At 50.5% G+C, this 15718-nt stretch overlaps 1 protein-coding gene across 2 annotated transcripts in view; it reads left to right on the top strand.

Moving 5' to 3' along the window:
• The first annotated feature begins 880 nt into the window (after positions 1-880).
• Positions 881-15718, top strand: part of LOC119976678 (guanylate-binding protein 1-like) — a 45820-nt gene continuing 30982 nt past the window's right edge. Inside the window, exon 1 of one of the 2 annotated variants that reach the window (XM_038817370.1) lies at positions 881-1142. The gene's annotated coding sequence lies outside the window, so the exon portion shown is untranslated. The remainder of the gene's footprint in view (positions 1143-15718) is intronic. The other variant, XM_038817380.1, reaches the window with a different exon arrangement.

The following is a 15718-nucleotide window of genomic DNA, read 5'->3' on the forward strand; positions in this document are numbered from 1 at the left end:
CCAGTGCTGGTATCTCCCCTGTCTCCCCCTCTCCCGGTGCTGGTATCTCCCGTGTCTCCCCCACTCTCAGAGCTGGTATCTCTCCTGTCTCCCCCTCTCCCAGTGCTGGTACCTCCCCTGTCTCCCCATCTCCCTGTGCTGGTATCTCCCCTGTCTCCCCCCTCTCCCTGTGCTGGTATCTCCCCTGTCTCCCCCTCTCCCCGTGCTGGTATCTCCCCTGTCTCCCCCTCTCTCAGAGCTGGTATCCCCCCTGTTTCCCCCTCTCTCAGTGCTGGTATCACATCTGTCTCCCCCTCTCTCAGAGCTGGTATCTCCCCTGTCTCCCCCACTCCCTGTGCTGGTATCTCCCCTGTCTCCCCCTCTCCCAGTGCTGTTACCTACCCTGTAGACCCCTCTCACAGTGCCGGTATCTCCCCTGTCTCCCCCTCTCACAGTGCTGGTAACTACCCTGTCTCCCCCTCTCCCTGTGCTGGTATCTCCCCTGTGTCCCCCTCTCCCTTTGATGGTATCTCCCCTGTCTACCCCTCTCTCAGTGCTGGTATCTCCCCTGTCTCCCCCTCTCCCAGTGTTGGTATCTCCCCTGTCTCCCCCTCTCCCAGTATTGGTATCTCCCTTGTCTCTTCCTCTCCCAGTGCTTGTATGTCCCCTGTCCCCCCCCCCCCCCCCCCCACCCTCCTAGTGCTGGTATGTCCCCTGTCTCCCCCTCTCCCAGTGTTGGTATGTCCCCTGTCTCCCCCTCTCTCAGAGCTGCAGCTTCTCTTGCGGTTTGATCAGCTTCACACTTCCTGTACTGTATAAATAACATGTTGTTGACCACAGTGAGGTTCTGGTAATCTCTCTGTTTTCCGAGAAATCATGTTGTAGTTTCACTACTTTCACTTTCGCTCGATCTCCGCCTCCCTCGGCTGGTAGAATGGCACAATATCAGTTTTGGTATTTGCATTGAGTGTCTGGTTTCCTCCAGTTTCCTGCAGTCGTGGCGAACCCGAGTAGCAGAATTGTCAAAAGTTTAATAAACGTGTTGAAGTTATCTCCACGTCTGAACATTCCTTTTTCAGAGTGAACATCAAGGAAGCCGCTTATTCTACGCCAACAGCATAACAAGACAACAGGCACCATCCACAGGAGGGATTGGGAGTCAGGCAAGTTCGCAATTGACAAAATCACTATCTGAGAGATGGATTGATGATGTGTTGTGATTGATTGGATTGGATTGGATTTGTTTATTGTCACGTGTACCGAGGTACAGTGAAAAGTATTTTTCTGCGAGCAGCTCAACAGATCATTCAGTACATGGGAAGAAAAGGGAATTAAACAGAATTCAAGAAAATACATGAGAATACATAATAGGGCAACACAAGATAGACAATGTAACTACATAAGCATTAGCATCGGGTGAAGCATACAGGGGTGTAGTGTTAATGAGGTCAGTCCATAAGAGGGTCATTTAGGAGTCTGGTGACAGTGGGGAAGAAGCTGTTTTTGAGTCTGTTCGTCCGTGTTCTCAGGCTTCTGAATCTCCTGCCCGATGGAAGAAGTTGGAAAAGTGAGTAAGCCGGGTGGGAGGGATCCTTGATTATGCTGCCTGCTTTCCCCCGGCAGCGGGAGGTGTAGATGGAGTCAATGGATGGGAGGCAGGTTCGTGAGATGGACTGGGCGGTATTCACGACTCTCTGAAGTTCCTTGCGGTCCTGGGACGAGCAGTTGCCATACCAGGCTGTGATGCAGCCCGATAGGATGCTTTCTATGGTGCATCTGTAAAAGTTGGTAAGGGTTAATGTGGACATGCCGAATTTCCTTAGTTTCCTGAGGAAGTATAGGCGCTGTTGTGCTTTCTTGGTGATAGCGTCGACGTGAGTGGACCAGGATAGAGTTTTGGTGATGTGCACCCCTAGGAATTTGAAACTGCAAACCATCTCCACCTCGGCCCCGTTGATGCTGACAGGGGTGTGTACAGTACTTTGCTTTCTGAAGTCGATGACCAGCTCTTTAGTTTTGCTGGCATTGAGGGAGAGATTGTTGTCGTTACACCACTCCGCTAGGTTCTCTATCTCCCTCCTGTTTCGGACTTGTCGTTATTCGAGATCCGGCCCACTATGGTCATATCGTCAGGAAACTTGTAGATGGAGTTGGAACCAAGTTTTGCCACGCAGTCGTGTGTGTACAGGGAGTAGAGTAGGGGGCTAAGTACGCAGCCTTGCGGGGCACCGGTATTGAGGACTATTGTGGAGGAGGTGTTGGTGTTCATTCTTACTGACTGTGGTCTGTTGGTCACAGATGTTCTCAAAGTCTCAGGCCGCTGGTTTAGATTAGACATTGTTTTACTCCTCACAGAATCTCAGCTGTTCCTGTGCTACCGGCTGGAACCTGTTGTACCCTGTGCTGAATTACTTTACTTTTAAGCAGTGAAAGGACAGAATGATGATTCACCTTGTTATTCTACAAAACTCTTCCGCAGAAGCAGTGTGTGTTGTGTCTGTGACCCCCTCTCCCTGTGCTGGTACCTCCCCTGTCTCCCCCTCTCACAGTGCTGGTACCTCCCCTGTCTCCCCCTCTCTCAGTGCTGGTACCTCCCCTGTCTCCCCCTCTCTCACAGCTGGTATCTCCCCTGTCTCCCCCTCTCCCAGTGCTGGTATCTCCCCTGTCTCCCCCTCTCCCAGTGCTGGTATCTCCCCTGTCTCCCCCTCTCTCAGTGCTGGTACCTCCCCTGTCTCCCCCTCTCCCAGTGCTGGTATTTCCCCTGTCTCCCCCTCTCTCAGTGCTGGTACCTCCCCTGTCTCCCCCTCTCTCAGAGCTGATATCTCCCCTGTCTCCCCCTCTCCCAGTGCTGGTATCTCCACTGTCTCCCCCTCTCTCAGTGCTGGTATCTCCACTGTCTCCCCCTCTCTCAGAGCTGATACCTGCAATTTTGGAGACTAAGGGCAATTTATCATGGCCAATCCACCTAACCTGCACATCTTTGGACTGTGGGAGGAAACCGGAGCACCCAGAGGATCCCACACACACACGGGGAGGATGTGCAGACTCCGCAGTCAGTGACCCAAGCCAGAATCGAACCTGGGACCTTGGTGCTGTGAAGCGATTGTGCTATCCACAAAGCTACCGTGCTGCCCGTGCTCTCAGTGCTGCACCTCCCCTGTCTCCACCTCACCCAGTGCTGGTATCTCCCCTGTCTACCACTCGCTCAATGCTGGTATGTCCCCTGTGTCCCCCTCTCCCAGTGCTGGTATCTCCCCTGTCTCTCCCTCTCCCAGTGCCGGTATCTCCCCTGTCTCCCACTCTCCCAGTGCTGGTATCTCCCGTGTCTTCCCCTCTCCCTGTGCTGGTATCTCCCCTATCTCCCCCTCTCTCAGAGGGCGGGGTGGGGGGGGGGGGGGGGGGGGGGGGTTGGGTTACGGGTATATGGTGGATACTTGGGTTTGAGTAGGGTGATCGAGGACTGAAGGGCCTGTTCTGTGCTGTACTGTTCTATGTTCTATGTTCTAGAAGGAGGCCATTCGGCCCATCAAGTCTGCACCGGCTCCTGGAAAGAGCACCCTACCCAAGGTTAACACCTCCACCGCATCCCAAAAACACCCAGTAACTCCACCCAACACTAAGGGAAATTTTGGAGACTATGGGCAATTTATCATGGCCAATCCACCTAACCTGCACATCTTTGGACTGTGGGAGGAAACCGGAGCACCCGGAGGAAACCCACGCAGACACGGGGAGGATGTGCAGACTCCACACAGTCAGTGACCCAAGCCAGAATCGAACATGGGACCCTGGACATGTGAAGCGATTGTGCTATCCACAAAGCTACCGTGCTGCCCGTGCTCTCAGTGCTGCACCTCCCCTGTCTCCCCCTCTCTCAGTGCTGGTATCTCCCCTGTCTTCCCCTCTCCACGAGCTGGTATCACCTCTGTCTCCCCCTCTCTCATTGCTGGTATGTCCCCTGGCTCCCCCTCTCTCAGAGCTGGTACCTCCCCTGTCTACCCCTCTCCCAGTGCTGTTACCTACCCTGTAGACCCCTCTCACAGTGCCGGTATCTCCCCTGTCTCCCCCTCTCCCAGTGCTGGTATCTCCCCTGTCTCCCCCTCCCTCAGTGCTGGTACCTCCCCTGTCTCCCCTCTCCCTGTGCTGGTATCTCCCCTGTCTCCCCCTCTCCCAGTGCTGGTATCTCCCCTGTCTCCCCCTCCCTCAGTGCTGCTGCCTCCCCTGTCTCCCCCTCTCCCAGTGCTGGTATCTCCTCTGTCTTCCCCTCTCCACGAGCTGGTATCACCTCTGTCTCCCCCTCTCTCATTGCTGGTATCTCCCCTGTCTCCCCCTCTCCCAGTCCTGGTATCTCCCCTGTCTCCCCCTCTCCCAGTGCTGGTATCTCCCCTGTCTCCCCCTCTCCCAGTGCTGGTATCTCCCCTGTCTCCCCCTCTCCCAGTGCTGGTATCTCCCCTGTCTCCCCCTCTCCCAGTGCTGGTATCTCCCCTGTCTCCCCCTCTCCCTGTGCTGGTATCTCCCCTGTCTCCCCCTCTCCCAGTGCTGGTATCTCCCATGTCTACCCCTCTCCCAGTGCTGGTATCTCCCCTGTCTCCCCCTCTCCCTATGCTGGCACCTCCCCTGTCTCCCCCTCTCCCTGTGCTGGTACCTCCCCTGTCTCCCCCTCTCTGAGCTGCAGCTTCTTTTGCTGTTTGACCAGCTTCACATTTCCTGTATTGTATAAATAACATGTTGTTGACCACAGTGAGTGTCTGGGAATCTCTCTGTTTTCTGAGAAATCACGTTGTGGTTTCACTACTTTCCCATTTGCTCGATCTCTGCCTCCCTCTGCTGGTAGAATGGCACAATATTAGTTTTGGAATTTGCATTGAGGGTCTGGTTTCCTCCAGTTTCCGTCTTGTCTTCATCTGGGACCTGATGTGAAGCAATGGTGGTGTGTGACCTTGGGGAAAGGTGGAAATGTCCACACAAAGATGCATTTCTTCCAATTCAACCACAGGCAACTTCCACAGAAGGGATTGGGAGTCAGGCAAGTTAGCAATGGACAAAATCACTATCTGAGAGATGGATTGATGATGTGTTGTGAGTGATGACAGGGGCTGGTTTAGCACACTGGGCTAAATTGCTGGCTTTGAAAGCAGACCAAGGCAGGCCAGCAGCACGGCTTAATTCCCGTACCAGCCTCCCCGAACAGGCGCCGGAATGTGGCAACTGACGGCTTTTCACAGAAACTCCATTGAAGCCTCCATTGAACACCAACACCTCCTCCACAATAGTCCTCAACACCGGTGCCCCGCAAGGCTGCGTACTTAGCCCCCTACTCTACTCCCTGTACACACACGACTGCATGGCAAAACTTGGTTCCAACTCCATCTACAAGTTTGCTGACGATACGACCATAGTGGGCCGGATCTCGAACAACGACGAGTCTGAATACAGGAGGGAGATAGAGAACTTAGTGGAGTGGTGCAACGACAACAATCTCTCCCTTAATGCCAGCAAAACTAAAGAGCTGGTCATCGACTTCAGGAAGCATAGTACTGTACACACCCCTGTCAGCATCAACGGAGCCGAGGTGGACATGGTTAGCAGTTTCAAATTCCTAGGGGTGCACATCACCAAAAATCTATCCTGGTCCACTCATGTCGACGCTATCACCAAGAAAGCACAACAGCGCCTTTACTTCCTCAGGAAACTAAGGAAATTTGGCATGTCCACATTAACCCTTACCAATGTTGCACGTTTTACTATTAGCGTAAAACGCGTTTATTGGAGTGTATTAACACGCCTCCGAGTTCGACGTGTGCTTAACACTACTAGGCTCTGTTCTATGTAATTATTTAGCTCTGGAGTCGCCAGTTGCCGTATAGGCAACGTCACAAGTATTCCAAGGTCAAGTTCAAAGTAATAAAGACGATACACCGATTAGTAAAGTTCAAACGATCAATATTTATTATACAGTTATAATAAATACTGATGCACACACTAAGAGACTAAGCTATAACTAAACTTAAGCGAACAGAATACTTATCTAACAGGAACAGGCAAGGTCAGAGAACGAGGCCTTCGTCCTGGTCTGGCACTGCAGCCTTCAGCAAGCGTTCTGGTACTTGGGAGTCTAGTGGGCTTGGATCGCGTAGCGAGCGTTGAACTTACGGTTTCGGCGGCTGGTGCTCAACGGCTGGAGTCAGGATGCAAGATGTCAGTCAGAGCTGGAGCACGGGTTTAACAGACCGGGGCTCTGTGGGGGATTTGCTTTTATACCCCTCTCTCATGTCCTTGCCCCCTTCTAGGCGGGCTCTACCTTTCGGTACCGATTGGAACGTTTCCAAACGGCTACCTTCGAAATCCTCCAATGCGGGGCTTTCCTCGATGTTGGGGGGGTGGTTTCGATATTCGTTACTCTGGTGCCATCCTGTCTACTCCACCAATTAAGTGCTACATTGAGATGGAAATGTTGCCATTGTTTGTGTCTGGATCTGGGCTGCCTCATCAGGATGTTAAGCGCTTTGCCATTAACACCTTTGGCTTGGAGATCTGCACCTGGCCAGAAAACTGGTTTGCTGCTTGCAAAATGCTAATTAGTTGAGAGCAGGCTGTCTGTTCTTACTAAACAGGCTTTCCCTGCTGCCTTCCATTTTAGTTTGGCTCAGTGTCCATTTTGCATGGCCAGCATGGCTACACCAACTTTTACAGATGCACTATAGAGAGCATCCTCTCGGGCTGCATCACAGCCTGGTATGGCAACTGCTCGGCCCAGGACCGCAAGGAACTTCAGAGAGTCGTGAATACCGCCCAGTCCATCACACAAACCTGCCTCCCATCCATGGACTCCATCTACACCTCCCGCTGCCGGGGGAAAGCAGGCAGCATAATCAAGGATCCCTCCCACCCGGCTTACTCACTTTTCCAACTTCTTCCATCGGGCAGGAGATTCAGAAGCCTGAGAACACGGACGAACAGACTCAAAAACAGCTTCTTCCCCACTGTCACCAGACTCCTAAATGACCCTTTTATGGACTGTCCTCATTAACACTACACCCTGTCTGCTTCATCCGATGCCAATGCTTATGTAGTTACATTGTATATCTTGTGTTGCCCTATTATGTATTCTCATTTATTTTCTTGAATTCTGTTCAATTCCCTTTTCTTCCCATGTACTGAATGATCTGTTGAGCTGCTCGCAGAAAAATACTTTTCACTGTACCTCGGTACACGTGACAATAAACAAATCCAAATCCAAATCCAAATCCTACTAGTGACAATAAGCAATTTAATTTCATGTTCTCAAATTCTCAGGCCGCTGGTTTAGATTAGACATTGTTTTACTCCTCACAGAATCTCAGCTGTTCCTTTGCTACCGGCTGGAACCTGTTGGACCCTGTGCTGAATTACTTCACTTTTAAGCAGTGATAGGACAGAATGATGATTCACCTTGTTATTCTATAAATCTCCTCCGCAGAAGCAGTGTGTGTTGTGTCTGTGAGGAGGGTTTCTGTAACTCAATGTTCTGGACTCCCGTTTCCCACTGGATAATACTCCTGACTCTCTGAACACAAACCAGACCACCCAGTCCTTAAACCTCTGGTGTGACGAGCACGCGGATGGGCTGGGCTACATCATGTCCGGGATGCTGTAAAAGTGCGGCGATGTGTTTCACACCGGGGTCAACGGGCCTCCTGGCCCAGCGATTCTGTAGCCCACAGGGGGCCAGCACGGTGCCGGAGTCCTCCGCGCTGATCCAGCTGCTACACACGGCCCTGCACTGATCGCCGCGGGTCTGCGTATGCAAGCAGCAGCCGTTTAAACGCCGGCCGGAGCCGTGTCTCTGGTCACCGGAGAATCGCGCCCAGCGTCAGACCCGATCGCGGCTCTGTGGCCCCATTCTCCGACTCCGAGCCGATCGCTATCTCAGCACGGAGCCTCGGAGAACCCCGGCCCCTGATCATTCTCAGCCTGCTCCAGTGTTGGAAATGGGGTCGTGAAAATCTGGAAATGTCTCCCCAAAAGGCTGCGGGTTCTGGGAGTCAATTCCAGTTTTCGAGGTGTGTAATGCCAGCTGTTTCTGGGTGTGGAAATGGGGCAGAAATACTGATCTGCCTCATTCTGACTAAATGAAACTGAAACAGCTTCGAGGGCTGAATGGACTCTCTGTAGACCCCTCTCCCAGTGCTGGTACCTCCCCTGGAGACCCCTCTCCCAGTGCTGGTATCTCCCCTGTAGACCCCTCTCCCAGTGCTGGTATCTCCCCTGTAGACCCCTCTCCCAGTGCTGGTATCTCCCCTGTAGACCCCTCTCCCAGTGTAGGTCGCTCCCTGGAGACCCCTCTCCCAGTGTAGGTCGCTCCCTGGAGACCCTACTCCCAGTGTTGGTCCCTCCCCTGTAGACTCCTCTCCCAGTGCTGGTACCTCCCCTGTCTCCCCCTCTCCCAGTGTTGGCCCCTCCCCTGTAGACCCCTCTCCCAGTGCTGGTATCTCCCCTGTAGACCCCTCTCCCAGTGTTGGTCCCTCCCCTGTAGACCCCTCTCCCAGTGCTGGTACCTCCCCTGTCTCCCCCTCTCCCAGTGTTGGCCCCTCCCCTGTAGACCCCTCTCCCAGTGCTGGTATCTCCCCTGTAGACCCCTCTCCCAGTGTTGGCCCCTCCCCTGTACACCCCTTTCCCAGTGTTGGCCCCTCCCCTGTAGACCCCTCTCCCAATTCTCGTGCTAACATCTACTGTTGGAATAATGTGCGATTAAGTGCGATAGCAACACCTTTCCTTGGATAGGCCCCTAGACATGATGGAGAGGTTTGAACACCCTGTTGATGCTGAGAGCAATGCCATCGGGAGTCTGCTTCTGGCAGGGTCACCCATGACAGTGAGGTCGGGGGGTGGGGGGAGAAACCAAACAAAATACAGTCCTAAACATGTCCTCAACGGCAAATCAGGTGGAAGATACTCCTGGTATCAACGACTGAGGGCAGCAACAGCCACCAAGGCTCCCTCACTACGAGAACTGGACCTACCCTCTGTCAAGGACTGTGTGTCTGCTGATGTGCAGCAGCATATCCATGTTAAAGATATCCCGCAGCAGGCGCTTCCCTTGAGGAAACCAGAACACCGCCCGCACAGACAGACCCTGTGCCAATCAGTGAGAGGTGACGGGGACAGGCAGGTGAGATCTGGAAGCCCCTGGCTTCGGACCAGCCGGTAGGCGGTGAAGTTTGATTTAGTCGTCCAGTTCTTGGAATCGGAATATGGGAGCATTTCAGCAGCTTTCTTCACATTGAGCAGCCCTCTTCAGGATCCACTCCGTTCACCCTGCATGGGGAAAGGGCTGGAGAAGATGCAGCCGAAGGTAGTCGGGCTGGAAAACCACATCTAGCCGCCCATCTATCCGTGCTCAGAAAATCAAAATTAACCTCAATTTCAGAACCTGGACTCATCGAACCGGCGTGGATAATGAGCAGAACAATCGGCCGGAACAGAGAGCTGCCGTGAGCTCAGGCACTTCAACATTGGCGTCGCTGCCCTGTAGGAGACCAGCAGAGCAGGCCAAGGGCAGCTGAGGGAAGATGGCATGGTTATCCCTTCTCCTGGAGAGGATAACCCCGAGGATCAGACCAGAACGCATGGAATAAGTTCCGCCATCACGGAGCTCCCTCTCAGCATCAACCAGCACCTCGTGACCTTCTGTCTACAACCTGCCAAGAATCAGCAGGCAATGGCCGTGAGCATGCCGACCCTTGATGTCAATGATGAGTCTGATGGAGGCATCTAGTCCCCCCTTGGACACCGCACTCTCCAACATTCCTGAGGAAGATAAGATCATCCTCCATGGGGGCTTCAATGCCAGAGTTGGAAAGGACTTCCAGATCTGACAAGGCGGAAAGGAAGGAGTTGGGAATTGCAACTCCTGCTCGCCAAATGTGGGGAACACTAGCTTGTCATTACTAACACTGTTCCACCAAAAGGACAAGGTCAAGACTTCCTGGACACATCCGTGGATCAAGGCACTGGCACATGATGGACTTTGTCATCATCCAATCCCAAGACCAATAGGATGGCCTCATCACCAAAGCGCTGACCAGTGCAGATGACTGCTGTACAGGCCACCGGCTCATCCGCTCCTCGATGTCCATCAAACTCCTCCAGAAGGAGTTATCAACACCGTATTAAAACATCTTTAACATCACACGAGAAAATAACTTAAAATTACTCCTTAAACAATGCTGCTCAATACAGTGACACAATAACCATTAACTGCTATCTTTATTCCCACTCAAATAACAAAACCATCTCAGCTCCCAATCCACCTTTAAATACAGTTAGCATTCAGGAATACTTGCTGTACAGAGATGTATTGAATTGACAAGACTAGGGGAGGAGGGAGGAGAGTGTAGGGGGGGGGGGGGGGGGGATAGAAAGAGACCTGACACTCTGTCAGAGTAATGCAGAATCTCTGGTGTATACAATGAGGCCCAAAAAAGTAGCCTGAGAAAGTACTTCCCATGACCTAGAGTCCAAGGACCAATCCCACCTCCCAGAAAATCCTGCCAAGTGTGTGGTTGAAGATGCAGCTCTAGGACCGTGCTCATCAACCACGCAAGGACCCACAGAACCCCTGACCAGTAACAGAGATTCTTGGGTGGACAATCATACTCGTTAGCCAGTGATCACTGAAGAACAGGAGCTGCACCTTTGGAAAATCATAATCTATTCAAGCAGATTATAGCTGGGGGAAAGGCAATTATGATGCTATTCGGCAAGATTTAGGATGTATAGGATGGGGAAGGAAACTGCAGGGGATGGGTACAATCGAAATGTGGAGCTTTTCAAGGAACAGCTACTGCATGTCCATGAAAAGTATGTACCTGTCAGGCAGGGAGGAAGTTGTCGAGCAAGGGAACCGTGGTTTACTAAGGAAGTTGAAGCACTTGTCAAGAGGAAGAAGAAGGCTTATGTTAGGATGAGACATGAAGGCTCAGTTAGGGCACTTGAGAGTTACAAGTTAGCCAGGAAGGACCTAAAGGGATAGTTAAGAAGAGCGAGGAGAGGACACGAAAAGTCATTGGCGGATAGGATCAAGGAAAACCTTAAGGCTTTCTATAGGTATATCAGGAACAAAAGAATGACTAGAGTAAGATTAGGGCCAATCAAGGATAGTAGTGGAAAGTTGTGTGTGGAATCAGAGGAGATAGGGGAAGCGTTAAATGGATATTTTTCATCAGTGTTTACACTGGAGAAAGACAATGTTGTCGAGGAGAACATTCAGGTTCAGTCGACCAGGCTAGATGGAATTGAGGTTCAAAAGGAGGAGGTGTTAGCAATTTTGGAAAGTGTAAAAATAGATAAGTCCCCTGGGCCAGATGGATTTATCCTAGGATTCTCTGGGAAGCCAGGGAGGAGATTGCAGAGCCTTTGTCCTTGATCTTTATGTCGTCTTTGTCAACAGGAATAGTGCCGGAAGACTGGAGGATAGCAAATGTTGTCCCCTTGTTCAAGAAGGGGAGGGACAACCCTGGTAATTATAGACCTGTGAGCCTTACTTCCGTTGTGGGTAAAATGTTGGAAAAGATTATAAGAGATAGGGTTTATAATCATCTTGAAAAGAACAAGTTGATTCGCGATAGTCAACACGGTCTTGTGAAGGGTAGGTCATGCCTCACAAACCTTATTGAGTTTTTTGAGAAGGTGACCAAACAGGTGGATGAGGGTAAAGCAGTTGATGTGGTGTATATGGATTTCAGTAAGGCGTTTGATAAGGTTCCCCACGGTAGGCTATTGCAGAAAATACGGAAGTATGGGATTGAAGGTGATTTAGCGGTTTGGATCAGTAATTGGCTATCTGAAAGAAGACAGAGGGTGGTGGTTGATGGCAAATGTTCATCCTGGAGTTCAGTTACTAGTGGTGTACCGCAAGGATCTGTTTTGGGGCCACTGCTGTTTGTCATTTTTATAAATGACCTGGAAGAGGGTGTAGAAGGATGGGTTAGTAAATTTGCAGATGACACGAAGGTTGGTGGAGTTGTGGATAGTGCAGAAGGATGTTACAAGTTACAGAGGGACATAGGTAAGCTGCAGAGCTGGGCTTAGAGGTGGCAAATGGCGTTTAATGCAGAAAAGTGTGAGGTGATTCATTTTGGAAGGAGTAACAGGAAGACAGAGTACTGGGCTAATGGTAAGATTCTTGGTGGTCTGGATGAGCAGAGAGATCTCACTGTCCATGTCCATAGATCCCTGAAAGTTGCCACTCAGGTTGAGAGGGTTGTTAAGAAGGCGTACGGTGTGTTAGCTTTTATTGGTGGAGGGATTGAGTTTCGGAGCCATGAGGTCATGTTGCAGCTGTACAAAACTCTGGTGCGGCCGCATTTTGAGTATTGCGTGCAATTCTGGTCGCCGCATTATAGGAAGGATGTGGAAGCATTGGAAAGGGTACAGAGGAGATTTACCAGAATGTTGCCTGGTATGGAGGGAAGATCTTATGAGGGAAGACTGAGGGACGGTTAGGAGAGAAGGTTAAGAGATGACTTAATTGAGGCATACAAGATGAGCAGAGGATTAGATAGGGTGGACAGTGAGAGCCTTTTTCCTCGGATGGTGATGTCCAGCACGAGGGGACATAGCTTTAAATTGAGGGGAGATAGATATAGGACAGATGTCAGAGGTAGGTTCTTTACTCAGAGAGTAGTAAGGGCGCGGAATGCCCTGCCTGCAACAGTAGTGGACCCGCCAACACTAAGGGCATTCAAATGGTCATTGGATAGACATATGGATGATAAGGGAATAGTGTAGATGGGCTTCAGAGTGGTTTCATAGGTTGGCGCAACATCGAGGACCGAAGGGCCTGTACTGCGCTGTAATGTTCTATGGCACTGTACTTCAACACTAAATGTTGTTGCCATTTTATCTGCTATAAATATGGCAATCAATAATGTTGCCCTTCTTTCTTTAGATCTCGATACTATATTGCTCAGAGTCGCCAGGTATCGAATGATACCCCCACAAGGTTCAACCGGCTATCGATCAAAGAGCCAAACACCAGTTAGTTAGTTCAAGGTCAACGGTACCTTATTTACACACACAATTAACATGCAACATAAACACTACTAGTTAAACTACACCTATCGACTAAAACAACCTGTACTTAACTTCAGGCACCCAGCTTGGGTCAGAGGAACAGTGGCCATTGTTCCGATCTGTATCTGTCAGGCCTGGAGAAGTAACTGCTGCTCAGCTGGGCTCATCCATCTGGTAGCGGCCGTTGATCTTGAACTTGCTTCTGGTGGGGCTGCAATTGGAGGTGGACATGCCGGGGTGCCAGGTCCAAGAGAGATCAAATGCATGGTGGTCTCTCGCTTTATCCTTGGGGAGTTCCGCACTCTTTTGGGCGCTCCTTGTTTGGATCCCACTAATTGGGTAGTTCTCGATCACTGTATTCGATCTCAGCCAGTAAAGGGGCGGGTGCCTTGATGGCTGGGCGAGTCCTAAGCGGCCATTGACCCTGTTGTTTAGGCTTCCTGAGTAAAGGGAGTGGCGCCAAAATGTCTGGGATTGTATCGATTACTTGAGTATCAGTCCTTTGTCATATGGAGATGGGCCATCAAAATGCTAATCGGTTGGGGGTTTCGATGCTGTCTGGATTCTCTGCTCACAAATATACATTCAGGCTCTGTGCCTGCCTGAATCTTACATTGGCCACATTTCCCTTTAGGCTTTAGTCCATGTTTTTTGCTGTAAGTGGCCATCCCAGATGGCTACAATGTATAGGACAGATTCACCAGAATGAATCTGTGGTTAAAGTAGTGAAATGATAAGGAGAGTTTGTATGGACTAAGTCTGGATTCCAATGGCTTCAGCAGGTTGAGAGGTGATCAAATGGAGGGAGACACAAAATTAAAATGATCGATTTGGGTGAATAGTGACAAATTGGGCGCTATTAATGAAATGAAATGAAATGAAATGAAAATTGCTTATTGTCTCGAGTAGGCTTCAATGAAGTTACTGTGAAAAGCCCCTAGTCGCCACATTCCGGCGCCTGTTCGGGGAGGCTGGTACGGGAATTGAACCGTGCTGCTGGCCTGCCTTGGTCTGCTTTCAAAGCCAGCGATTTAGCCCAGTGAGCTAAACCAGCCCCTATTAGGCGAACAAGCGCCGGAATGTGGTTCCGGTTTTCACAGTAACTCCATTGAAGCCGACTTGTGACAATAAGCGATTATTATTATTATGATAAATTATTTCTTCAGGTGGGGGAAGTACAGATGTTGGGAGGGTGGGGGCCCAATTGGGAGGGTGGGGACGCAGTTGGGAGGGTGGGGGCCCAGTTGGGAGGGTGGGGGCGCAGTTGGGAGGATGGGGGCCCAGTCTTCACATTTGATCCATATTGAGGGATGAATTCCGGAAAAACAATCTTTCCATAAAGGAGAATGGGATTTTGGAACTGTCTCCCCAAATGGCTGTGGGTTCTGAGAGTCAGTCTGAAGAAGGATGTTCTTGCTATGGAGGGAGAGCAGCGAAGGTTTACCAGGCTGAATCCTGGGATGGTGGGACTGTCCTATGAGGAGAGACTAAGTGGGTTAGGATTATATTCATTGGAGTTTAGAAGAGTGAGAGGGGATCTCATAGAAACTTCTAAAGTTCTAACAGGATTAGACAGGGTAGATTCAGAAAGAATGTTCCCGATGGTGGGGGAGTCCAGAACTAGGGGTCATAGTTTGAGGATAAGGGGTAAACCTTTGAGGACTGAGGTGAGGAGAAATTTCTTCACCCAGAGAGAGGGGTGAATCTGTGGAATTCACTCCCACAGAAAGTCGTTGAGGACAAAATGTTGTGTAATTTCAAGAAGGAATTTAGATTTCGCTCTTGGGGCTAAAGGGATCGGGGGATATGGGGAGGGATCAGGGAATTGAACTTGATGATAAGCCATAATCATAATGAATGGGGCAGCAGGCTCGAAGGGCCGAAAGGACTCCGCCTGCTTCTATTTTCTTTTTTATAAGCTTTCTTATTGTCACAAGCAGGCTTACATTAACACTGCAATGAAGTTACTGTGAAAAGCCCCTAGATGCCACATTCCGGCGCCTGTTCGGGTACACAGAGGGAGAATTCATTATGTCCAATTCACCCAACAGCACCGGAGCACCCGGAGCAAACCCACGCAGACACGGGGAGAACGTGCAGATTCCACACAGACAGTGACCCAAGTGGGAATCGAACCAGGGTCCCTGGCACTGTGAAGCAGCAGTGCTAACCACTGTGCTATGTATGTATACTTCAAAATGGAGAGTGATAGATATTTCTGGGTCAAGGAATTAAGACAAATGGGGTTGATAGGCCTCAATCAGACTGAAGGGCAATGTAACAGGAAACTGGAGTAAACCAGACCCTCAGTGCAAATACCAAAACTGATATTGTGCCATTCTACCAGCAGAGGGAGGCAGAGATCGAGCGAAAGTGAAAGTAGTGAAACTACAACATGATTTCTCGGAAAACAGAGAGATTACCAGAACCTCACTGTGGTCAACAACATGTTATTTATACAGTACAGGAAGTGTGAAGCTGATCAAACCGCAAGAGAAGCTGCAGCTCTGAGAGAGGGGGAGACAAGATTACAAAATAATCTTACAAATGGATATAGATAGGTTAGGAGAGTGGGACAAAATTTGACAGATGGAGTTTAATGTGCGAGGTCATGCATTTTGGTCGAAAAATGGAAAGGCAATTTATTATCTAAATGGAGAGAGACTCCGGGGAGCTCCATTGC

The sequence above is a fragment of the Scyliorhinus canicula genome, chromosome 1 (assembly GCF_902713615.1).
Source record: "Scyliorhinus canicula chromosome 1, sScyCan1.1, whole genome shotgun sequence".
Taxonomy (NCBI): Eukaryota; Metazoa; Chordata; class Chondrichthyes; order Carcharhiniformes; family Scyliorhinidae; genus Scyliorhinus; species Scyliorhinus canicula.